General features: G+C 42.8%; 1 long non-coding RNA gene across 1 annotated transcript in view; it reads right to left on the bottom strand.

Annotated features, from left to right (window-relative positions):
• LOC310704373 overlaps positions 1 to 25117 on the bottom strand; it is a 30768-nt gene extending 5651 nt beyond the window's left edge. The window contains exons 1-2 of the long non-coding RNA XR_014524742.1: positions 24872 to 25117; positions 17496 to 17620 (exon numbers count right to left, since the gene is read on the bottom strand). This is a non-coding gene — a long non-coding RNA (uncharacterized lncRNA). The remainder of the gene's footprint in view (positions 1 to 17495; positions 17621 to 24871) is intronic.
• Positions 25118 to 26089: the final 972 nt, after the last annotated feature.

The following is a 26089-nucleotide window of genomic DNA, read 5'->3' as shown; positions in this document are numbered from 1 at the left end:
GTTCACTGCATGTACAATGTTAAAGGAAAATATGATGGAAATGATGTATAGATGGTATTTGACTCCTGTGAAACTAGCATAGATTTATCATAATTGTGATAACCCATGTTGGAAATGTAAAGAAAAAGATGGAACTTTTTATCACATGTGGTGGACCTGCCCCAAGGTGAAAGACTTATAATGAATTGAAAAAAATGTTGAAATATACATTTATAAAGAAACCTGAGGCCTTTCTTCTTGGAATAACAGGTTTGGAATTGCCCAAGAAAGATGTTAAATTATTTTTGCATGCCACAACTGCTGCTCGAATCTTACTAGCTAAGAAGTGGAAAACACAAGAACTACCAACTGTGGAAGAATGGTAGATGAAGATGATGGACTTTTCGGAGCTAGCCAACCTGACTGGAAGAGTCCACGACCAGAATGAGGAGGAGTATCAGGAAGAATGGATGAAATTTAATGACTACTTGGTTAAATATGTTAAGTTAAATTAATTGGAAAAAGCTTGCAATTACTAGTTAGGCTTAGGATTTAAATAAGTAATGAGAGGAATTATTATGTTTAATGCTGAATTGGGAAGAAAGAGTGATGTTAAGTGATTAAGTTAAGATTATAAGAACCTTGATTTGGAAAACCGTTAAAATGATTTGCATTGAAATTCAACTAGGGAGATAGAAGGAAGTCACTTAACAATTTTAAGAAGATTAGTTTCAATAAGGTTATGATTTATGTTTGTCTGTTTATTTGTTGGTGTGTTTCTTAATTCTGTGAAAATCAATTTAAAAATTGGGGGGGGAGGAGTTTGACCTGTTCCTAACAACTCCCCCTTATTATTCAGCTCAGCTGCTTTGACCCACATGGCAATCAGGATTGAAAAGAGGGGAAAGAAATATGAGAGAACTTCTATTGCTAGTACACACTAAGGTTGGTGTTTTGGGAGGGGGTCAAGAAACAGAAAATGTCTCTTCTTAGCAGAATTGCAGAGGAGGAGAAATCAGCCCAAACATTTGTTCAGGCAAGGTGAGGTGACCACCTCAGGTGACACGTTCCACAGTAGCAGCATATCCCATTGTAATTCTCTCCACCCCCTCCCCTTGTTCCTGATGTAGATCTTCACTTACGCCTTCTTCCCTGGTGGGGAGGCAGGGTGCCATTTTGTGGTTCACCTCAGGTGCCAAAATGTCTTGGGCTAGGCCTGCCTTTGTTGCTCATCACGCTTCAGAGAAATGCATTGAAGAGCCCCTTCCCTATTTCATGTGTAACGAGTAGTAAGTACAGCCCATGTCACTCTTCAGAACTTGCTCAACTCAAAATATGGCCCCTGATAGAAGCTAGATGCAAATGAACAATGCAGAGATGTGTTGTGTGAGATGATGATGAACAGGATCTGGGTTATCACAATGATCATGAACCATCATGATCTGAGAATTGGCACCAGAGTTCATTAATGGAGTGATTGCAGATTGAGATCCAGATTTTACACACACACACACGCACACACACAGGATCCCAAACTAGGGCTGGAGGAGAAATCACAAGGATGGAGAAAAAAATATTAAGCATATTAAACCAAGTCCAAAGGGAAATTCATGCTTTCTCTTTTAGTGTAACCTAGAACCACCAAGAAAATAAAGGGTTGATTAACCAGTTTTGTGGGTTGCCCTACAAGTCTACATCACAAAGCAAATGTCAATGCCGGCAGCTGCAGATTATGGAGTTATACTGAGACAAAGCCAACCTTAGAATTGTTGTTGCATGGGTCAGATAGCACAAAAATCACAGCAGTTCTAAAATAATTGATTTATTTAAAAAACAAATATTTCCTAATTGAAATACAGATTTCAATTAGAGTATATTTGTTTTTAAATAAACCCATTCTTTTGCAATCTGTTTTAATTAGAACCTGGATTTCTGTGTCAGCAAGAAAGTTTTCAGCTATGGGTGCATAAGTGATTCAAGTCAATGCGGTTGCTTTTGGTATAACAGTATTCTTGAAATACCGTATTTTTCGCCCCATAGGAGGCACTGCCCTATAGGACGCACCTAGGGTTTTTTTTGGGGGGGGGGAATAAAGAAAAAAAATTATTTTCCCCCCAGGCACGGGGCTGGCGCAGGGGAAGCCCGAGCTTCCCCCAACCCCAACCCCCAGAACAGCCTGCTATCCGCAAGCCTAGGGAACCGCGCCGGTCTCCCCAGGCTTGCAGAGAGCTGCGCGAAGCCCGGGTGCGCTCTTCAGCACGCCCAAGGCTTCAGAATGCAGGCAGCTCTGTGCAACCTTTGGCTTCCCGCCGGGCTCCCAAGGGTTGTGCAGAGCTGCACGGAGCCCGGGAGCGCAGACAGCTCTGCGCAACCCTCCGGAGCCCGACGCGGCTTGGCACTGGGCTCCTGAGGGTTGTGCAGAGCTTCCTGAAGCCTGGAGAGAGAGGGGTCGGTGTGCACCGACCCCTCTCGCTCTCCGGGCTTCAGCAAAAGCCTGTATTCACCCCATAGGACGCACACACATTTCCCCTTCATTTTTGGAGGGGGAAAAGTGTGTCCTATAGGGTGAAAATACCCTACCTGGAGGAGCCTCTGTCTCTTTTCCCATTAATGGTTGCCTCAGAAGCTGAAGCTCTGTGGTCCCTGGTCTTGCTCAGATTGCACTGCATATGGTCCTTCTACATTAGCATCACCTCCTACTGGAGTATGTGGAGAAAAAAACACGACTAACACCCAGCGGCATCTCATCAAATACTTTCATCCTGGTGTGTGTTCCAGATCCTTCAGCTGAGGTGGTACTAATGTAGAAGAATAATGTACAATGGCCTCAGACAACACCTTCCTCCCAACCATCTCTGGAGCTGCTTAAACAAGACCTGTGTGTCCTATGGGAAGACAGATGCCCGGAAGCACAGGCTAGGGATCATATACCATTGGCTCCTAAAAGGACAATCCATCTGCCTGAGAGAATTCTGTTACTCTATATTCTAGTCCATTTTGTAGTAGTAGTAGCATTCCAAGACTGTATGAGTTATGAGCCTGAGGCAAGGAAGGACTTGTTCCTGTTAACAAAGGTGTGTGTTCTGTTTCCCCGGGTACATAAGGGTTAAGTAGTTCCACTGTGCCTTAATATTGATAAAAGTTTCTAATCTAATTTGTCAAGCTCGGTCCATGAAGAAAAGCTCTGGGATGTGCTGACCAGCAATTTCATACACTGGTGTGACTTGAAAGTGGACTGTCAGTTTAAATTAAGGCAAAGGCACAGCAGCAGCAGCCCTGCTTTTTCAACTCTCAGTTATTAAGCAAGTGTTTTAAATGTCTAACTGCCTCAAATCGTCATCTTTTACCTGGTTTCTTTTAAGGATCTACAAGCTTTCCATGCAGCATTTTCATCTATCCTGCTGATTCAGTCTGTACATTGCATCAAAGATAATCCAAACTCCATGATGGAGGCTGGAAAATGGAAGTCAGGAGTCCACACTAATTCTATAAAGCCAAAGTAGGGAATCGGTGGCCCTTCCAGATATTACTGGTCTATAGTCCCCCAAACCTCTGGCATTTGGCCATGCTGACTGCGGCTGATGGGATTTGCAGCCCAACAATGCCTGCAGGACCACATGTTTACCATCCCTGGTAGAAACAGTTGAACTGGGTGTTAAATCCCTTTGAATTCATTGGGCATATCATCTGAATAAACATGTTCATTGATGGACTGTTGGGCTGTTGAAACTCCACTGAAATTATTGGGACGCGAGCAAGTTACTTTGGGCAAAGTTGCAGCTTATTGCTATAAATAGAAGGCAAGACCATTTTAAACAGTGAGCCTTTGATTTCATAGTCTAAAACACAAATGCCCAGCTGTTGGAAAGGGCTAGGATTTCTTTTGTGCGAGGGCAGGGAAGGAGAAAAAACTTGTTATTGAGTGAAGCTTTGAAAAGTCTTTAATCCATTGCTGTTACAGACAGGGATGAAAAGAGAATGTCTCTCCCTCAAGCGCTCATGGGAACTATGATGACCCTGCAAATGGCCTTTGTGATGTGAGCAAAACTTTAAAACTGCAACCCCCTGCTGAGCTTGACATTCACTGGAAATGATTGCAATCCATGATAGAACAGAAGTTTGTATTCAACTACCTTTTGCTCAGAGTAGAGCTATTGAAATTAATGGACCTAATGGAAATTAATGGTATCTGAAGAAGTGTGCATGCACACAAAAGCTCATACCAAGAACTAACTTAGTTGCTCTTTAAGGTGCTACTGGAAGGAATTTTTTTATTTTGACTATGGCAGACCAACACGGCTACCTATCTGTAAATGGACCTAAGTTAGTCATGGCTTTTAATTTCAATGGGTCCACTCTGAGTTACATCACAGTTTGTTGACTGCCACCCACAACATATTTTCTTCTCCTTTTACTTAGTTTTCCATCTCAGTTTATTAACTATGATTAGTATGTGTAGCTATACTATCAAATTCTCTATCACTATCAACTCTCAGGTTGAAAACAGAATTCACTGATGTAGAAATATTTTCTGGAAAGTACTTCATGTGAATAAAGGTAAAGGGACCCCTGACTATTAGGTTCAGTCATAACTAACTCTGGGGTTGCAGCGCTCATCTCGCTTTATTGGCCAAGGGAGCTGGCGTACAGTTTCCGGGTCATGTGGCCAGCATGACTAAGCCACTTCTGGCGAACCAGAGCAGCGCACCGAAACACCGTTTACCTTCCCGCCGGAGCGGTACCTATTTATCTATTTGCACTTTGACGTGCTTTCAAACTGCTAGGTTGGCAGGAGCAGGGGCCGAGCAACAGGAACTCACCCCATCACGGGGATTTGAACTGCTGACTGCAAGTCCTAGGCTCTGTGGTTTAACCCACAGCAGCACCCACACCCCTACTTCATGTGAATAGGCACTTTTAAAAAATTGCACCCCACCCACCCATCCCCATTTGGGTTACTGCTTCTCTGCCATTCACCTTTTCTAGGCAGGTCCTGGATTGTGTGTGTGTGTAGCAGATCCAGGGGATTTCTGCACAGCCCTAATAGCAATGCACATCTACCCCACATCACCTGTGCAATTTAGCAACATGGGCAAGTCTTTTTGTTGTTCCCCTTATTAATCTGGGAGTCAGAAATCCTTGCTGATCTACTGCCGGTTACTGAGACATCTGCAGACAATCTACCTTCTGTCCACTCCTGGACTATACATATAGACCAATCTCCCTACTTTAGATGGCATCACTTCAACCCATTGAGAGGGATGGGGAGGGTGACACAGGGCCAGAATAAAATTTACAGAGATTTACAGTTTCCAAATAGGGCTACAGAGGGAGAACAATCAGGGTTGTGTCCTCTGACCTCACTTGCTGAGGGTATTACAAAATGAAATAAAAATGTGTTCTAAACCAATGGGGCTATGATTGTGATTATTAAATAAATTTGTATATTGCCCTTCATCTGAAGATCCCAGAGTGGTTCAAAAGAGCTATGCCACATTTGATGTATCAATTTTTTTGGAGTGCCGTGAGAGTTTTGTTTTTGTTCTGACCTTCTTTTGAATATTTGATATCTGCATTTGATTTGATTTCAGTATTTTATTTTATTGATACTATATGCTGAGTACATGCTTCAACACAACGGAAACAATCCAACCTAAATGAAAAATAATTCAATATTTCACGCCTGACAGCTGATACATGATAGGTGATATACAATGCTGCATATTATACAGTGTATATGGCAGCATTTCATAGATGACATGCAGCATCAATTTGTATTTGACAGTTGACTAGTGATGGGGATTGGTAATATCTGGTACACAATGCACATTTACTTAGCTTGCAAAACACAAATGCATTTGAGGTAAGCTCCTTTGCCCCTGAAAATGATCTTACACTTGCAATTTAAATCGAGAACATTATGAGATTATGTGATTATGCTGTGCCTGGGTGGCCTGTGCTCCTGAGAATAGGTGCTGCTATGTTAGCAGTTGGTTTGTGCCTGCTGTTTCCATTGCTGAAATTGACCTGAACTTTGGGAAATGGCTATGCAATCTATAAAGCTATACTGTGCCTCCATTCATTTGCCCAAGGGCAGGATATGCATCATGTAAATGTGACCTTTGGGGGGGGTGGAAGCAAGCCTTGTAACTTCCAACTGTTGGGAAAACAAGAATCTTCAATCATTTCGTAGGGCAGAGGAAGAGAAAAAGGATCTCCCTTGCCATATTAGCAACCAAATTAAAAAAAATTCAACCAAATCAATCAATTTTTAAAATTTGGCATTTGTCAATCAACCACGTGGGAATAATTATATGATGTTTCAATGGCAAATGTATGCTGTGTTTTTATATTTCGATTTTATCCTGTGGACCACCCTGAGACCTGCGGGTATAGGGCAGTATACAAATTTAAATAATAAATAATAATTTCAAATCTCAGTCTTTGTAGCCATTGTTCACTTACAGTGAGTTCTGTATGATTACAGTCCACAGGATTAATGAACCAGGATTAGTGATGACATGCAAGAGGTTCTATCATTGGATCCTTCATTTGACTTGGCTTTGATTTGCCTGCACAATTGATTGACTACCATAGTTAGCTTTTTCATAAATCTATTCTTCCTATGGTATGATTTCCCCACTGTTGCCCTTTCCACACACACACCATGCCATAAATGCTGCTGCCAACTCCTCCTCCAGGTGGCCTGATATTGTTGTAAATATGAAGAATATTCTGGCCGCCAATCCTGGGACAAGATATTGTGACTCATGATGTTCACCGCAGGAAAAGAAACAATGTGTGGTTATCTAGGCAACATATGGGCCTCCATGCTTACCCCCTGTACTACGATTCACAGACAAAAGTGCAAGGGTGTGCATGTACCAATAATGACATACAACAGGGGTAGCCAAGTGGTGCCCTCCATATGTCATTGGATTATGACTCCCATCATCCTCTGGTAAATTAGCCAATAGTCAGGGGTGATGGGATTTGTAGTCCATCAACAGCTTGAGGGCAGCATGTTGGCTACCACTGCAATAAAATTAGGAAATTTTTTTTGAAAGTTTAAATGATTCATATGCAAAATGTTATTTTTAATTTGGAACTTCTCATTTGGTTTTCTGAATGGCAATATTGGAAAACCCACCAAACTGAGAGCATTTGCAAGCATCTGTTTCAGCTGTAGCCTCTGGCCTCCAATTGCAGATCAAGTAGGTGACTGGTGGAAAAAAAAATGTGGGCATACACATAAACATGTAATTTATGCAAATTACAGCAGGATTGGAACCAGAGATCAGGGGCACATGGAACACTTTCCAAAATGTATCTTGAAGCTGTGAATTTCACAGATGGATTAAAAAAAATTAACTCCTCAAGCACAAAGAATTAAATCACATACAAAGAAGATGAATCCAATAACAAAATTACTGCAACAAATGTACTGATTTTAACCTGAGTTAGTTTCATCTGGGTAGATTAAACATAGCTCATCTTGGAGCTAATTACCAAATTTCCTCATCTAAATGGATTTCCCCTATAATATTAAATACAATAAATGACCTGGAACTTCAGCTGGTGACTTACATTGGCACACACTTAATCATCAAGTGACCTGGAGAGAGGGAAAGAAATTGCTGAGTATATTGATTCACCGAGAAAATGTTGACAACGATTTGCATAGCAAAAAACTAGACAATAGAAGTAAAACTTCTGGTCATTTCCCCAAGTTAATGTTTACAAGATGCATGTGCAGGAGCAGATTTTTGGGTGAGGGGTGCTGAATAATGATTATGGTAATAATAATAATAAAGGTCCTTTGTACATGACCATATTTGTTCATGCAGAGATGAAGGCCTGTGAACATAGGTATTGCCAATTCCTTTCATCACCAAACTCCCTGCAGTTGCAGAAACAAACAAACAAAATTGCATCATGACCACAGCAGCTGCATCAGGACTGTACCAGATCCACTGCTTAGCACCAGGTCATAATGTGAAACTGAGGTACTCATACCGCCAAGCAGAAGATACCTTCTTGATCCAACTTTGTCAGTGGAGGCTCAGGTGGGCTTCATAGGGTAGGGGAGTGTGTTTCCAGCTCAGTCTTGTTCACCAGCTATAGCCATTACTGAACCATGCTAGCCTAGCCACATTCCTTCATGCTGTAGTATAAAGGAATTTTAGACTACTGTTACATTGTCCTACGTGGGGCCTCCCTTCCAGATGATTTGGAAGCTCCAGCTTGTGCAGAACACTACCAGTTCTGAGTAGTATAGCATGATGGAGTCACATAGTACTGGTTCTGTTGTAGCCCTGTCCAAGTCCCAATGCCAAGCAAACAGAGACTAGGGACAGAATCCACATACTGTTATGTACTGAGCTGAATCCTAGAACAATAGGATCCAGAATGTAGCAGTCTGATTGGTCCGCAGGAGCCACCCAATCCAGCTCGAGGTGGAAGTGAATCAGTGACCTGATTGACCTGCAGGAGCAGCCAATCAGGCTTCTAGAGGAAGTGAAGCTGCAACCTCATTGGCCTACAAGAGCAGCCCGGAATTAGCCAATCACGTGGGGCCCATTGTGTAAATAATGTATATATAGCTAGATGTTTTGGGGAAAGTTTCATTCATTGCTACTACGAGCTGAATAAAGAGCATGAAATTCACACTCAACTCCAAGTATATTTCACATATGAAGTCAGACAGTCTACAGATCAGCGAATCCAGATGATCACACAGCCAAGGATCCAGATGGAGAGAAGCAGCAAGGGAGGGCTGGGAACCACAGGCATTGTTTCCAGCATCAGACTGCTGCTGAGAGTTCTGTTTAAGAAGGCCAGAGACAACTGGTTCCCATCAGTGTCTTCTCCATGTTCTTGAAGGCTGCTCAGCTGCAAGTGGAGCTATTCCACCTTCTCCCCCTTTAGGCTGCTGTTCAGAAGACAAAGCTGACTCCTGGCCCATGACAGATTCTTCCGATTTCCACTTTGGTCTCCTGTTCACTACAGTCAGGCTCCTGTTCGCTACTGCTGCTAAAATATAAAACCCTAAATGGCTTGGGACCCAAATACTAGAAGGAGCAGCTTTCCCTATATGTGAATCCCCCCATATATGGATATTGAGAACTGTAGAAGATGCTATACTCATAGTTTTGCCATTGGAGGAAGCCCGTTGTGTTCAGGTGTGGGATGGGGCCTGTTGTGATCCCTCTTACTCTCTCCCAATTATAAAGATAGAGCAAAAGTTATCCAGAAGTACTTTAAGTACATGAAGTGAAACTTTATACTGCCTTCAAAACAAACATGATGTTTAGATGGACTGCCTTGTTAATTTTATTTACAAATGGTTATTTGGCTTCAGGCCCAAGTATATTTGCATGGAATCAAATCCTCTGAAATCGATAGGTCTTACTTCTGAAGGAACAGATTAGGCAGAGGCTGTTATGCTTCTTAAAACAAGCCCGCAGTTTCAGTAGAAGGTCTGCAAAATCTTTTAGAAGTATTTATTTGAAGATAATTTGGCATGGCTGTCCGGGCCTGATACAGTCTGCCCCTTACTGCATGGCAGACCTGCAATCGTGAGGGTGTGCTCAGTGGCAGGACTTGCCAGCACTTGGAACAGGACTCTCATGAAAGGGAGAGAAAGATGCAATGGATTGGAACATCTCCTTTTTTGAACTGGCTTTTCTTACTTAGAAAGGCAATTCAATAAAGCAGGTAATAGAGCACTTAAAAAACACACAACGTTTTTAAAGAAAGAAAAGGAGACAGTGGTGTTCATTGGTTAGGCCAGAGTAGATGCCCTCATGCCCCTTCCTTGGGTCACATGCCTCAGGCCATACCCTGTTATCTGCTTTCCTTGAGTGCTTTTGCTTGACTGGAATGTATGTGTGATGGGATGATTAGCTGCTTGTGCGTAAAATCGTGCTCCCTCAGAGTTTGTGCCACTTCACAAACCTCTGTGTGTGACAGAGCTCCACAAACATGTCTGCCCTAGTCACTTGTAGATTCCGACAGTGGTTGTTTTCGGAATCGTCTCCAACATAAGAGCTCCTTAACGGAAACCCGCCTTCTGGACTCACGGCGTGACAGTTTCCGGCGAGGCGTGGGTCTCCCTATGGGAGCTTCAGATACCTCCCCACTGTTCTCACTGGAAGCGTCTCTGAGCCCTCCCTCCTGCTCGCATTCCCTCAGAGATCCACTCCTCCCCCTGCTGGTTCCTGCTTCAGCTGTTGAGTCTCTTCCTTCCTCCCTGAGCCCCTCCACCACCTGTCCCTCCGATGGCAGTTCCCTGACAGTATGCTTAGACTGTGATCTTTGATTTTCCCTAGATCAAAGATGGAAAGGTAAGCGCATGTATATGTGCAGTGGCGTAGCGTGGGGGGTGCAGGGGGGCCCGGCCGCACCGGGCGCAAGATCTGGGGGTTAGGGTTAGGGGGCGCAAATCCACGGGTTAGGGGGCACAAATCCACGGGTTAGGGGGCGCAAATTACTTGCCTTGCCCCGGGTGCTGACAACCCACGCTACGCCACTGTATATGTGTAAAAGCCTGTGTTCCTGGAATGCAGCATTGCTCCTCCCATTTTTGTCACTGGCCCCACCCACATCTGCCACAGAAAATTCCCCTTGGTCCTTGGTTTGTTTGCCCCCCCCCCATCCCTGTATTAGGCTGTACCAACTGAGAGGGGACCAGAATAAGAGTTTCTCCTCATTTTGTATTGGCCACATATATAGATTTTAGATAATCCTTGAGAAATGCTGCTGAATTGATTTTTTCCCCACAAATCCACTTTATTGGTGAAACACAGAGATCATTTCAAGGTTAGGTCCTGGTATGAGTTCTGTATGCCCATTTATAAATTAGAGCAGGATGCTTTGGTCAATTAGTTGTGTGATTAATTGATTAAAGCACGGGGTTTTTTAAGCCTTGCTGGTAATCGTGAGTGACCTTAAACAGAGGAATCTGCCCTCTTTACCCATCTGAGGGGAATTTAAAGTGAAGAGAGGGAGAAGTTGCAACACTGCCTGCAAGCCTGTTGCTCTTGTAAAATTCTTTATGCCATTTTTAAATGGGCAACATATCCTGTACCTTCTCCAATTCATCTTCACAATCAGGCTGTGAGGTAAGCCACTATTATTCCCTTTTTACAGAGGATAAATGGTGGCAAGGCCACCCAATAAATCTAGATGTTGTCATGGGATTTGAGCCTAACAGCACAACCCAAAATGTGCTTATTAAGTACCCCTGAGTTTGAACGGGACTTTGCTAGATTTCCTAGAACATGGAGTGTCCTCCCTCCACTACCCTTGGCATAACTGAACCCTTGCTGGGGTGTGATTCTTGTCAGGAGTTCAGCCTACACTCGAGTAGGACCCTGGCAGAGACACATGCCCGACTGACATGTTCCCTCCCTCCTGGTCAATCATCCGGGAGCTTCATAAGCTTTCTTCAGCCCGAAAATCACAGAGACTGATGCCAACCGACACTGGCACACTTAGGGATCCACAGAGTTTGCGCAGTTGCGTAACAGACCTCAGCAACTCAGCATTTTGGCTAATCTACTTTATTTACATATAAACACACACAGAGCACTGCAACATGGCTTCCTCTCTCTCTAGCATCAGACAGCAAAGAAAGAATAAGGACATAGTCCCACTTCACGGAACACAGTAACACAAACATCCTGTCTCCGTCACTTCCCGCTCTGTGGAGTCAAAACACACACTGTCATGTGAAAGACAACAATCCTATGACTGCAGTCATAGATCAGGAATTCTAACAATTCCTTCCTGGGGATCCATTCTCTCTTTACCTACACCACAGTGTGCCTCAGGCCCTAAATCCCAGATCCAAGTGGAGAGAGCACAGAAGGAAGAATTCAACAGTCTGCTCTTCTGATTAGTTCCATCAGCACAAATGTCTCTGCAAACCCACTTTCTGCACACTTCCCTCAATGTACACATTTTTAAACCCTTTCTTTTCCTTTCTTTCTCTGTTTGTTGGAGAATTGCACCACAAAATTCAGAGAACTAGAAACCTTGTAGGATATCTCCGTGCACACATTGCTTCAGGAAATGTGGATTAGGTAATTTTGCGTTCAAATATGAACACATCTCTTCCCCTTCCCAAAACAGGACTTAGAGAAAGAGATTGGGTGGGTGAGTTGGAGAATGTGCAGGCCCCATGTTCCTCCCAGGTTCCATCCCATTTGTAAAGTTTTTGTTTGCTTATTTTAAGCAGAAGCAAAAACGCACCACCAAAAACACACAATTGTCATGAGGGGTCCAAGGTTGATCTTTAAAGCTTAGTATTTATTTTCTCCACAGCCAATCCAAGTTTGTTAGAAACTCTTGCTGCTTGCAGTACTGGCACACTGAGACCTTCCAAATTGTGGCTGTAAAGGGCCCAGGGATGGACCCAATGTGATGATACACCATTCCTCCCAGGATGCCATGGGTCCCTCCCAGAGCCATCTGCAATGACAACTGGAATGTCTGTGTGACAGTTGCTGCCTCATCAAGGCCTTTTAGGTGACTAGACCTATTGATACATAGCAGAAGTTGAGGGGATCAGACTTTCAAGCTGTCAGACATCATCTGCTGTTGCGTGTAAGTTTATTCAACCTCCCAGCACAAAGTGAAATATAATTTGTACACAACTAATAATTTAAAGCCAGAGTTAATTAGCTAAAAACAACTTAAAATGACTTAACAGGTCTATATTTGACCGTATGTCCTCTTGAACATGTCAAAAGTACAGGCGTGACATTTTTATTTCCAAATAATTTCTACTGACATATTTGGCGCTGAAAACCTTTCACAACTTTGCTGTTAACAACACTTAATTATCAGGAAGATTTTCTCTTTGAGGTGGCTGTATGTGTGTACATGTGTTGTCGCCCAGTTTTTAGAAGGACCACGAGGGCCCTCTTCTCCATCTGGCCCAATGCATGCAATTTCTTAGCAGAACAGAAGATCAGGGGCTCAAGATAGATGCTAGATGTTCTCTAACTCTGTCTTCAACAATTAAGAGTGGCAACTCTCGACAAAGTAAGAAAGTTAAGTGTGAGTGGCAAACAGCTGGCTTGAAAAGCCTCTGGAGAAACAAACCCGTTTCCCTTACACTTAATTAACAAAAAAAGGAGAAAGTGTTTCTGAAGCAAGCATATTTTTAAAAGTATATTGGGGGTAGGGGGCAGAATAATTCTTTTCAAAGAAGTGGAAAGCTATTGTAATGCTGTCTCCGTGGAAATGACAGAAAAACAAGAAAGAACTGGTAATGCTTTCAGAATAAAAGCGGTCCTCTTTGAAGCATTTAATTTAGGAATGCATCTAGCTCAATACTGTTTACACTGACTAGTCAAGGAGACGCGGGTGGTGCTGTGGTCTAAACCACTGAGCCTCTTGGGCTTTCTGATTGGAAGGTGGCAGTTTGAATCCCCGCAATGGGGTGAGCTCCCCGCTCCTGCCAACCTAGCAGTTCAAAAGCACACCAATGCAAGTAGATAAATAGGTACCACTGTGGCAGAAAGGTAAATGGTGTTTCCGTGTGCTCTGGCTTCTGTCACAGCGTGCCAGAAGCAGTTTTGTCATCCTGGCCACATGACCCGGAAAGCTGTCTGTGGACAAACGCCGGCTCCCTCGTCCTGAAGCAAGATAATAATAATATAAATAAATAATTTTTTTTATTTAACCCCCCCCCTCCCCTGCCAGAGCTGGGCTCAGGGCGGCTAACACCAGTAAAATTACAATTAAATACAATTAAAAATAAAAGAACCAATTTAAAATACAGGTTAAACTATAATTTAAAATGCAGCCTCATTTTAATAGTAGCCCATAGATCAAAACCGTAAGGGGAGGGAAACAGAAGGGTCAGACTGAGTCCAAACCAAAGGCCAGGTGGAACAGCTCTGTCTTGCAGGCCCCGCGGAAAGATGTCAAGTCCTGCCGGGCCCTAGTCTCTTGTGACAGAGCGTTCCACCAAGTCAGGGCTGGTACTGAAAAGATCTAGTTGAGACCAATCTAACCACCTTGCGACTTGGGACCTCCAAGGTATTGTTATTTGTGGACCTTAAGGTCCTCCACGGGGCATACCAGGAGAGGTGGTCCTGTACTTGCCTTTGACTGGACTTAACTGTCCAGAGGTCTTTTACCTTTTTTTACCTTTTACATTGACTAGCAGTAACTCTCCAGGGTTTCATAAAGGAGACATTCCCACTCCTCCCTGGAGATGCAAGGGATTGAATCTGGGGCCTTTGATGTGTCAGAGATACTCTGCCACAGAGCTACGGCACTCCCCTCAAGCAATTAAAAGCAAAGAGGCCTTATATTCAAACTCCTCACACTTTGGGCCTTGCTGAATTATGGAAAAATATCCATCAAGTTCTTCTGCCTTCCTTTTCCAACAGTTCTTACAAGGGTGGACTTTCAAATTTCAGCAGTGACCTGCGCGAGGCCAGAATTCGGAAAAACTGCTTTGCAAAAATGTATATAATTAGGATAAATTCACATTAAAATACTGATGAATATTGATGAGGACTCCATATATATATATATATATATATATATATATATATATATATATATAAGGAATCACACCTTGCTGCGGAAATGTGGATAACTTAACGGAAGAGTAGAAAAATGAGAGAATGGAGACTGGTGGATTTGCCTATCCCTAGCTGCACGTAGCCCAGGGAAATGTATTTGGGGGGAAAGAAGTCTGTCCCCTTTGGCCACTTAGATTAGTGGTCTGGTTTTTATGTGAAAAAGAAAGAAGAAAAGAAACAATTGGTTGATCTACTGAGCATGCATTCGTTGATGTTTTCTTTGTTATTTTTCTTATCGCTTAGAAATAAAAGTGTAATGTTGTTAATGTCAATATGTATGGAATTACTGGATGAATGTTGTTAATAAATATAGTGAAAGTGTTTTATAATCATCATCATCATCATCATCATCATCAAACAAAGGACTCTGACACTTGGATGATGAGGGGGGACAAGATGGCTGCCGAGTGCTTGAAGCAGGGTTTTGAGCTTTAAGGCCAACTCTAAGGCAAGTTTCTGCTCTATAACCAACCCTAAGCACTTGTTTTTATCCTCTCTTCCGTTTTACTTCTTAACTCTTTTTACTGCTTCGTTTTGTTGTTTTTATTTATTGTTTTATCTCACCTGGATGAAATGTTAGTTGCCCACCCCCACCCCCTCAAAAAGGAAACTCTATGGTTAATCAGTAGTTTCAGCTATTGCTTTGCTTTGCTGTTAAACAGCTCAAAGTTTTCACAGTGGAACTGGCTTTTTCTATTAAGAAAAGGTTACCGAAACCTTCATTTAATTGGCCCATTCAAATGAAAGAACCACGAATTCCTAGCAACAAGCACTTTCATACATCAGCATGAAAACGGTGAGCTGTTTCCCGAAATGGGAATGACACAACCATGGTTTCCCCCCACTTAATGTCTTCATTATTAGTGTAACCGCCATTCCGGTCTTTTTCTCATCAAGTGCTCTGTAAATAAGTGGCAGCATTTTAGAGTGGAAATGACAGGAAGGCTGAGAAGAGCCTCACTCCTTGGATAGCTTTTACCTTAAACCTTAATATTATTTAGTGCATGAGAAACACTGAGGAAGTTTCCTTGGATGGAGCTATGGAAACAGAGCAATTGAGAATTTGTTGTACTCTTCTAGGGCTTGGTGATGTCAAATATAGGCCAGAAGTATATTTAAAGCACCCCCACCCACCAAAAAACCACCACTCCAAAGGCATGCATAAACAAATTGAAGGCATAATATAGAACCTTAAAGGGCTTGATAATGTCATGTTCCTTTTCAATATACAAAGTGTTACTTTCGCTTATCTTTTCTACAACTAGTAGACACCATCACAAGTGCACCTAAAGGGTAGGATCCAGAGGAACAAATGTCTCTTCACAGGGAACTGTAGGAATTGTAGCTCTGTGAAGGGAACAGGGTATCTCCTAACAACTCTCTCTATCCTCAACAAACTACAGTTCCCAGGATTCCTAGAGGGAAGCTGTGACTGTTTAAAGTGCTACCATAGTGCTCCCAATGTATAGTGCAGATAAGGGCAAACTATAGTGACATCCAGTGATGACTGTCTAGTGGTGGAAGGGAATCCATTAGAAGAATGGGGAGGGAGGGATTTCCAGTGAGCTGCCCTGCAGTGCCCTGCACTCTCCCTAACTGGGTCACCCAAACCATTGGAGCAGATTGGAGGGGTGAAGGCCATGACTGGTGGAAAGTGGATTGCTGAAAACAGGCCCCTTATCTCTTCGACTGATAGATTCCCTTCCATCACCAGACAGTCCCTATTAAATACCAGCCACAATGACTTCCTCATGTCAATGCTTCTAAACTCCCCCCTCCAAAAAAAAAAAAAGCAATAAGGCTGAGCCAAAAGGATCAGCAAAGCTGATGAACATTTTAATCAGGTGGGCAAACTGTCACTCTGTTGCAGTGTGACCCCCTCCTCCCCTGGCTTTCTATTCAGTTTGCAAGCACTTTGCCAATCTACTAGAGGTTGAAAAGACAGACACACACACACACAGAGAGAGAGAGAGAGAGAGAGAGAGAGAGAGAGAGAGAGAGAGAGAATGTTGTTTTGGAATTGGAAAGTGCAGGATCATAAACAACTGGATAAGTTACTGGGTTCAGTTTCAAGAATAATATGTATGATTGTACAGGATGTGCAATTTGATACTGTCATATCTTCCTCTCTTGGCGAAGCACTTGCAAATTCATTAGAGATGGGGAGGAATTGCCTGCCCCAGCAAAAAAATAGATAAAATAAATTGCAGATTGGCATCACAGATTGCCCCTTCTTTCTTGACTGGATTGCATACTCCCTGAAGAAGGAGGTATATATACCTTGGGAGTACTCTTAGATCCATCACTGGCACAAGAGCCACAGGTATCCTCAGTGGCCAGGAGTGTTTTATTCTGGCCTTGGCTGGTACACCAGTATTGGCCATTCCTGGGCAGGGATAGATTGGCCACATTGATCAGGACCTTGGTAACATTGACCCAGGATTACTGCTCTCTATGTGACTGTGAAATCACTTGAAGGCAAAGGCTGTAGTCCACAGGTAAGCATCTACTTTGCATGCAGAAGGTCCAGGTCCAATCTCCAGCATCTGCTGGTAGGGCTGAGGGAGACCCTTATCTGAAACCCCAGAGGGCCACTGCCAGTCATTGTAGACAAGACTAAGCTAGAAGGACCAATGTAAGGCAGCATATGTTCTTACGTGGGAGAGACCTGAGAGGGGAAGTGGTGCTGAAGAACAGCAGCTCAAGGAAACAAAGGCTGCGAAGAGAAATGGGATTCCCCACCTACTCGACTCCACTTCATACTCTTTTAAAGCAGAATGTTTACCCCAGAAAAAAAAATATAGGTGAACATTTAGGGCAGCCCTTGAAAGCAAGAATAGATCAGCCTGAGGTACGATGCACTGTGGGTATTGTACTTGCAGAGATTTCACGTGTCTGTCCTTGACTTACTTTCAAGAGTCTGCTGCAACTGGATTCTTGAAGATGCTTCCTCGCCCCCGCTCCCTTTCCTGGTTGTTTCTCACCCAACAGTGACACTTTGTAGCATGGCTTTCTTGTGCTGTGTCGTTGACATTCTGCAAGGACCAGGAAGCAGAAGATAAAAATCTTTCCTATTATCCCTCCAATGCTGTGTCACAGATGCCAGCTCCAGCACAAATTATAAAACTGCAGGGCAGATTTATTGCGTGACAGTGACTATAACAGCTTCAGAGGGGAATAATGACTTCACATCAGGAAGCGCAGGCCTCTTAAGACCCTGCCTCTACCCTGGAACTTTACAAAGCAAGCACTGAAAAGACGCAGCTTGGTGTGTGTGCCAAAATAGCTTTGTTAGAAGGCATTTGAACCTCATGCAGCATCCTTAAATCTGGGAGTTTGGTTATAAAGATATTGCAAAGAGATATGGTGAGGCATCAATAAAAGGGTGGCAGTGCGGTAGGAACCAGAGAATTTGTGTGTGTGTGTGTGTGTGTGTGTGTGTGTGTGTGTGCATGCAGATGATTTCCCACAATACTAGGAAACAAAACAGCAAACACAGCATTTTACATTCTGCTTATTTTTTTTACACACGGAAAAAGGTACCTCCTTTTGCTACATACACATCAATCTAGGCTTGCTATAAACCAGATCGGCATCTGCAAACATACCTCCAAAGCACCATATTCTAGATAATTGTTGTTCGGCTCCCCTTTTCCTCTTGAAATTGAGAATGTCAAGTATCATTATATAACATGAGCTGAACAGCATAATTCAATTGGCAGTCTGTAGAATGGTAATACATCAATTTCCACCAGGAATTGCTATTTATTTTAAAGCGAGAAGTCGTTCTTTTAATGCTTTACATTAAACATAGTGCTCTGCATATACTGTTGGACTCCAACTCTCATCAGCCCCAGCTAGCATGGCCAGTGGTTCAGGATGATGGGAGTTGTAGCTTATCAACATCTTGAGACACCAGGCTGGCAACCCCTCATCTATATTGTCAGGGAACTGCCATCGGCTCAGGGGAAAGAGGGGGAAAGCTGGATGGATTACAGAGACCCCCCAAAGATCATGGGAAGCAGCTCCTCCTCAGCCTAGGAGACTAACCACGCCTCCAGTGGAGAGGAGCTTCAGGGCTCGGAGGAGGCGAGGCGGTGCCAGGACACCTTGCCTGGGCAAAGCGGGGAGGAGAGAGGTCCTCCGTTACCCATGCCCTCCCTGCGCAGTAGGCTTTCGCGCCGAGAGGGGAGGCGCAGACTGGGCGTCAAGAAACTACTTTGCTGGGGAAGGTTTAAGGACTGCCCACTCACGGATTCTGCCAGCGAATGAGCCAGCCATGGGAGAGCGGCGCTCTGCACAGAGAAAGTTTGTTTTGGCATCAAAAGCAAGGCTTCACAGCTGAGCAGGGAGGCATTTGCCTACTTGCTCTTGAGCAACCCCTTGGTACCCTAACATATATTGACATCTATTGAGCTCTATCCTGAATCCTGTTTCAGAACTTAGCTTTGAATAATGCCCAACTAATCATGTGCAGCATGAACTCAGCAAGCATGCACAGCCTAGGGATTTGGATGAGTTATGTTCAAGGTACTGGTAGTATGTTCTATGAGTGTTTGAGCACCTCGCCCCTTAATTTTTATTATCGAGTCATATAAGCAGATTGCTATGGCTTTAGAGATGGAGGGAGAAATTCAATTCAGACCACATTTAAATGCAAACCTACCTAATCTGAACTTTGCAAAACAATACACAAATCAAAAGAAACCAGACCTTCAAAATTTGCACATCTCCAGATCTCACAATGCAGTTCTCCAGCCAAGTAATCTGTCCCAGACTGCATATATCTGGGTAGATTAGAAAACTGGTGCAGAAAATTACTGGTTGCAAAAATACGTATGTTAGGCAAAATTGCATGCAAAATTTCATATAGTGGGTGAAATCTTCACTAAAATGCTGATGAATTTTCATGCAGCCTTCTTTTTTTCATTTTCTTTAAATGCACACTGATGTGAAAATGTGGAGAGCTGAATTTAAGATTATAAAAACAAGAAACAGAGAGAAATTGAACTTGACAGTTTCACTCATCCCTGTTCAGCTTAATGTGTTGATGCCATGAAGAGGTTAATGACCAAGAAGTAGAGAAGATTAACTTCTGGTCTAGCGGTTTTTTCAGCAGATACATTTCACCATATTGTATGTTGTACTGTTGAAACCATAGATAAAGACTGATTTGGAGCTGTTTATGAATTTCATTTTAATTTGCACACTACCCCATAAAAAGAGCCCTAAATCCAACTACATTCACAATGGGAATACTGGGAAACAAAACACAATGAGAGAACAGAAATCACAGCTTTTGCTAACAGATATGAAATAGGAAGATTTGCTTGCAATTTCATCTTGCAACTCTCGTTTCAGCTGAACTCTACTTCATATTAAGAAGATGGATATTTGAAATGTAAAAAGGAAACCATTCTCTTAGGAAAAACATTTCAGTTCCATTTAGCTCTGCACAAATTCATTTGTAAATAAATTCCACTTGTTAAAATCCACCATATGAGGAACGCAGCTGGAAGAACTTAAAATAGTAACAGTATCCCACGGAGAATACTCATTTAAATCAGTTCATCCTTCCCTTGTGTGATAAAGGAATCTCTATCCATCTTTGCTTAAAGTTATTAAATAGCTGGGGAAGGTTTAACTCAAATGTTGTTTGTATTTATCATCTTCCTTAAAAACAAAGATAAAGTCCCTGTAGCTAGACTCTCATTATGGTCTAGCAAGAGCTTAGATTGTTATTCAAAGATATGAGGTGAAAATCTCAAAGCAAAACCTGATTGGGCTTCTTCTGTTCAATATTTGGAATGTGACTAGTGCTAAAGTACAATTTGCATGAGCACAATTGGGCAAACGCATCATTGATTTTAGGGCTTATCCACACCTACCTTTTGCCCTGCACTTTCTAGACATAGGTCCACACTTTCTCTGTCCGTGTTTGACCACTTACTTACCCACCCCCACCCCACCACTTTCTCTGCAAAAGCCTGCTCTTTACTGCTGACTCAGGGCAAATGGCAATCTGTGGGAAGCCCTATCTTTACCGCTGACTTGGAGCAATTTGGGTTTTCCCTGGATTGCCATTTGCTCTTATTCAGTGGCAAAGAGTGGGTTTTCATGGGGAAAACAGCAGGGCTGGCTAAATAAATAAATAAATAAATAAATAAATAAATAAATAAATAAAGTGTGTGCTCAGACCTGGACCTGTGAAGCCCAGATCTATGCAGTGGCAGAGGAAGGGGGCGGGGGCGGTCCACCCCGGGTGCCATCTCTGAGGGGGGTGACAAGAAGGCACCCTGCGGGGGGGCACCCCACCACCCCCGGGCACAGCAGCGTGAGCCGCTGCCATCGCATCACCACAGCTGCGAGTGGAGGATCCTTCCGCTGTCTGTACAGTGTGTAGCGGCACCGCACATGCGCCATATGTAGCAATGCCGCACATGCGCAGTACATAGCAGCGCTGCACATGCACTGCCGGGCGGTTTGCCCTTCCCTGACCTGCTGCAGCCACAAGTGGAGGACCACGCCGCTGTGAGCGGAGGATCCCGCTGCCGCCTGTACAGTGCATGAGTGCCGGTGCCATATGTAGCTGCGCATGCGCATGTGCCGTCGGGCGGTTTGCCCTGGACCTGTGGGCCCTTGACATCCCGTCTCGGGTGCTAGAGAGTTTTCCTTCGCCCCTTGATCTATGGCTCGATCTTGTGGAAGGTAAGTGTAGATGAACCCTTAGACAAGTTCTGATCTCCTGCATCAACTTCAACAGGGCACCAGGGGGTTTGCCTTTTGGTTTCATTGGCTCAGTAGCATGTGTTCTTGGGGTGAGAACCAACTAAGTTTTACTCAGAGAAGACCTATTGAAATTAGCCATGTTCATTCATTTTAGTGGGCCTACAAACTTAGTTGATTGTCACCCTCGGACTTTCCATCACCTTTTTCATCAGTGGCTAGAGTTATATAAGCTTCTGAACATAGAATTTTATTCTGGTTTCCATCTACATACACAGGTTCCAATTTGGCTTGTGAGACTATTTCCCCCACACCAGATTCATCTGCCCCACACTTAATATCATATGTGATGGTCAGTGTGGGGCATGTAGAGAAATGCTTGCATCAATGGTGCAACTGATTTTCCCACCCCTACCTCTACCATAAACAAGGGGGCTCCTTTTCCAGACACAAAGACTTCAACCTTGAAAGATTCAACTCCAAAGATCATGTAAGCACCTATATATATCATTCCACAAAGTTGTTTTCATAGATCCGGTTTCACGAGTCATTCTGGGACTCATTCCATAACTTGAAAGAACACAAGTAGCAATCTTAATACTATTCCTCTTCCCATAGATCCATACAGATCTATGGATAGCATAAGATGATGATGATTAAAATGAAGGATTGTATCAGCATGAGTGAAAAATGAAAACCAGGACACTGATTAGATTAGAGATAGTTGGACAGGAATGCTCTGCCTTCTTGTTGACTCTTAAAGAGCTGCACTTTTGACTAACTTCCTTTAAAAATATAATGCAATGTATGGTATTTGAACACATTTTGCTTCAGGCACGGGGTTTCTGGACTGTAAAGGATCCAGAAGACAGAGACAAATTAGTTTTCCCCTTCAGCAAGGGATAATGCATTTGGAACAGATGTTTCTCAGATATCTAAATTATCCATCTACTGGAATACTTTCAAACAGGGCAATATCAGGTTCTCAAGACAGGAGAATGTAACATGTCAGTGATACAGGATGGTAACCAACAAAGTTGTCCCATCAGGCAAGGACCAGAGCTCCCACCACCACCACTGCTTAATTGGTTCAATGCAAAATGGTGTATACAGAGTCAGTGATTCGCCATCAAGTGAATAATAATAAAAATGGGGATTTCATACAGTGTATTTAAGTAAAGCCTTTAGGGCTAGAGGTTGTACCAATTGCTGAATGTGCATGAATGCACCTGACTTTCACATATGCAATAGGACTTTACCTTTCCCTCCTCCCTGCTGAAACCCTCCTTCCCCATATCCCAAGACCTGCTGTGGAAGATTGGGAGACTAGTCCAAGGAGTCACTGCCTTATTCAAGGTTCAGAGGAGGTGTGGTCTTAGAATCATGGAATTGTAGAGTTGGGGGGCACCACAAGGCTCATCTAATCCAGCCCCCTGCAATGCAGGAATCTTTTGCCCGATGTGGGACTCGAACTCATGACCCTGAGATTACAATGCTAGATAGATGTGAAGTCCTCTTCCCCATCCTCCCAGATGTTGCAGTTTCTAATGTCTTGCTGAAATGAGGCAAGTGCAATGATTACATCATGGTAATCCTCCAGGTTTATAAAGTTGTATGCATAGTTTTTTTAAATAAAATATCACCTGTAGCTCATCAAACGTTAAACAAGCGAGGAAACAGGCAATACCCAAATGCCTCATGGCACTTTCCTGCACTGTCCTCGCTCCTCCAAATTTCTATTTGATATTTCAGTTCCGCATCTAGTTCTTGATAATTTTCTGTGGTGATTTTGTGGGTGGTGTGGTGTGGGGGTGTCAGTTTCTACGAACAGTCCTCGGGCTGCAATTTCTTTTCTCATTTTGAAAACACAGAAAGCAAATAGATATATTGGTTTGTTGGTTTGTTTACATATTGCCACCTGGGTACATTTATCAGTGGCACTCAGGCAGTTCTCCGCTGCAGCTAATCCTATGGACACTGTAGGATCTCACTTGAGAAGCTGTTATAAAAAGATAACCTTTCAGCAAGATTTAGATAAATGATATGCTTAAAATTAAGCTGGTTATTTGCAGTGCTGTGCAGTCATTCTACTACAGTTCTGGGGGGGGGGGACAGTTTCATTCAAAGAGGATGATGAAGTGATGATCAGGATAATTATTTCATGATAACTCCCAATAGTCCTGACTAAAAACACCGAGAAGCAATATAAATGCACACGTTTCCCCAAATCCATCTTCATTACGTTTTGTACAACTTAGTATATTTGAGCTAGCTAGAGGTCTCTGTGTAATCTGCCATGAGAAAATCCCAAAAGGTATACAAGGAGCATGTAAAGTGTGCTAAAAGGGCAGGGCTGGTCCATGTTCACATTGCACCAGTGAGAAACCCTCACATGCTGAAGGAGTAGATGCAACTCTGTTTATCCCCTTGGGGATTTTGTGGGCATCTGCACAGAGCACATGAATCATATGTAATGATGTCCAAATTACGTAGGGAATCACTGATGGCTACTCCTCCCACCAGCCTGCTGGGGGTATGAACAATGTGGCAGGACCCTAGTGTCAGTTGTATGTATGCATTGTGCATTTCAGGGTGCATTCCAAAACCTTTTTGCACAGGTCTCCTCTGGTCTCTGCCTGTGGCATTATGCCAGCTCATCAGTCAGTAGAAGCCTACCATTGATACTGTAGATGAAGCCAACCTTCTATTAGTGGTAGCAGTAATATGTGTGAGAAAGAAAGTAGGTGTTCAGTCTGGGGTTTTTTGGGGGGGGGAATTGTGTTTTAATATTAAACAACAACAAAAAGGCTCACTTCCCTGAGGAAACTTGGATAATTCCTTTTGCATCCTGAAATCCCATGTTATTATTTTATTTCATTTTCTTGTAACTTTATATCCTGCCTTCCATAATGGGTTACCTGACAGTCTCCTATGCAGACATTGACCAGATGTAGTCTCTGCATAGCTTCAGCTATGTGAAGGTTTTATGTGCCTTCCGATCATGTCCTGCTTTTTATTTCAACCTTTTGAATTCTTCTTTCGCCTCCTATTTTTATCTCATTCACTTCACTTCTCCCTAAAACCATGTTTTCCAATTCATTGCATGCAGTGCTCTTTCGAAAGAACTCCAACTACCATACTTGGGTAAACGAAATGTCAAGCCTGGCGAGGTGTTTGTCTTTCACAAGTTGTGTGGCTCATGGGAAAGATGTGAACTTGCTCCTGACCTCACAATATGATCGAAGGAGGAGATGGTTATAATCTCCCGATGTTTCCATGGGGACACATTGATTGTCTAATCAATTATTATTACATGAATAATCCATGAATATGCAGTAGCCCTAATCCAATTAGATTTCAATTAGGCCTGTTATAGTAATGAGTTACTATTTTAATTAGGCCTGCAAGTTAAGCCTTGATTTATTTATTTAAAATACTTTGACACAGGGTCCCCGCCCTTAACTGTAAAACCAAAGAATTTTCAAATGAGTCAAGTAAATATTAAAATCAGTAGCAAAGAATACAGCTGAAATAACAATATATGAATGATTGTGACTAACCTTAGCACCATAGAATCAATTTTTCTGGATGATACTCCCAATTTCACACTAACAGGTCCTGAATACAGATGATTGCACTTCGGCCTTATGGGATTTGGGGCTTCTTCTTCAGATACCGACCATCAGTTGAACTCCTGGTTGTGAGACATTTAATATATTTCCCATTGATAGATGATCAATGGAAACAGACATAGGTTGTATTGGAAGAGGTAGGGGGCGTTAATTGGTATGATCTTAAAATAGATAAAATGTGGGGGGGGGATCCTTACAATGGAAAAAAGCAGGTGAAATAAACATGCTGTTTGTATAATTTTCTATTTAAAGTTTCTTCATCTAATACACATTTTATCATCCAAATCCTTATTGCCTCTTTCCATGCCATCGAAGAATGTCTCTAATTCTGTAAAGTGTGGAACTGCCAGTTTCCTTTTAGTAGCAATATAAACATAATTCCAGGCTACCTGTACCAAGCCCTCCTACACTATCTGAACACAAATGCATCAATCTGTTTCTCTCATGTTTACACGGAGGAAGGTTGCTTATTGCCAATAGATTAAATGCAAATTCTTAGTATGCATTTAGGATTGCCTGGGCATAGGGCTCTCCCCCCCACTCCTCTCCAGAGTGAATATCTGAAACCTGTGCCAATCCTCTCTTTCCCTCAATAACAAGCATGTTATCTCCCAAATCAACTTCCCTACGGGTAAACATAGAGCTCTTGCTTCCCACTTTCCATGAGACTGAGATTAAGATGCATCCATGTTACCAAAATGGTGATTATTTCCGAGTCAGGCACATGAACTGTAAATGAGATTAGACAGCTTGTAATATTGCTCATTTTCATTAGTTTTCATCAGCATGAGAATGGATGAAAGGCTGTCTCATTCTCTCCCCTCGTTATCAACTTTCACATAAAGATGATATATATTTTAATGGCTGCAGTTTTCTAATACATCACCAAGCTATATGAATTTGACCTTTCACAATGATGCTGGGGATCTTTATTGACTTGCTATTGTTGGCTAATTGTGTTTTCCAAGACAAAGGCACAGGAAAATATTCTGCTCATCCATGGAGATGCCATTGCAAAGAGTAACTGTAACAGTTTGTTGTTATTCCTTGGGAAATTCTGTCTGTCTGTCTGCTTTTCTAGGTGCAGTCCTGTTCATTAACAAAGAATACCTGAAATGCCATCAAAAGGTTTTCAGAATTTCTCCC

Source organism: Podarcis liolepis (genome assembly GCF_965112155.1).
Source record: "Podarcis liolepis genome assembly, chromosome: 1".
NCBI lineage: Eukaryota > Metazoa > Chordata > Lepidosauria > Squamata > Lacertidae > Podarcis > Podarcis liolepis.
This window is presented reverse-complemented; position numbering and strand designations above follow the sequence as displayed.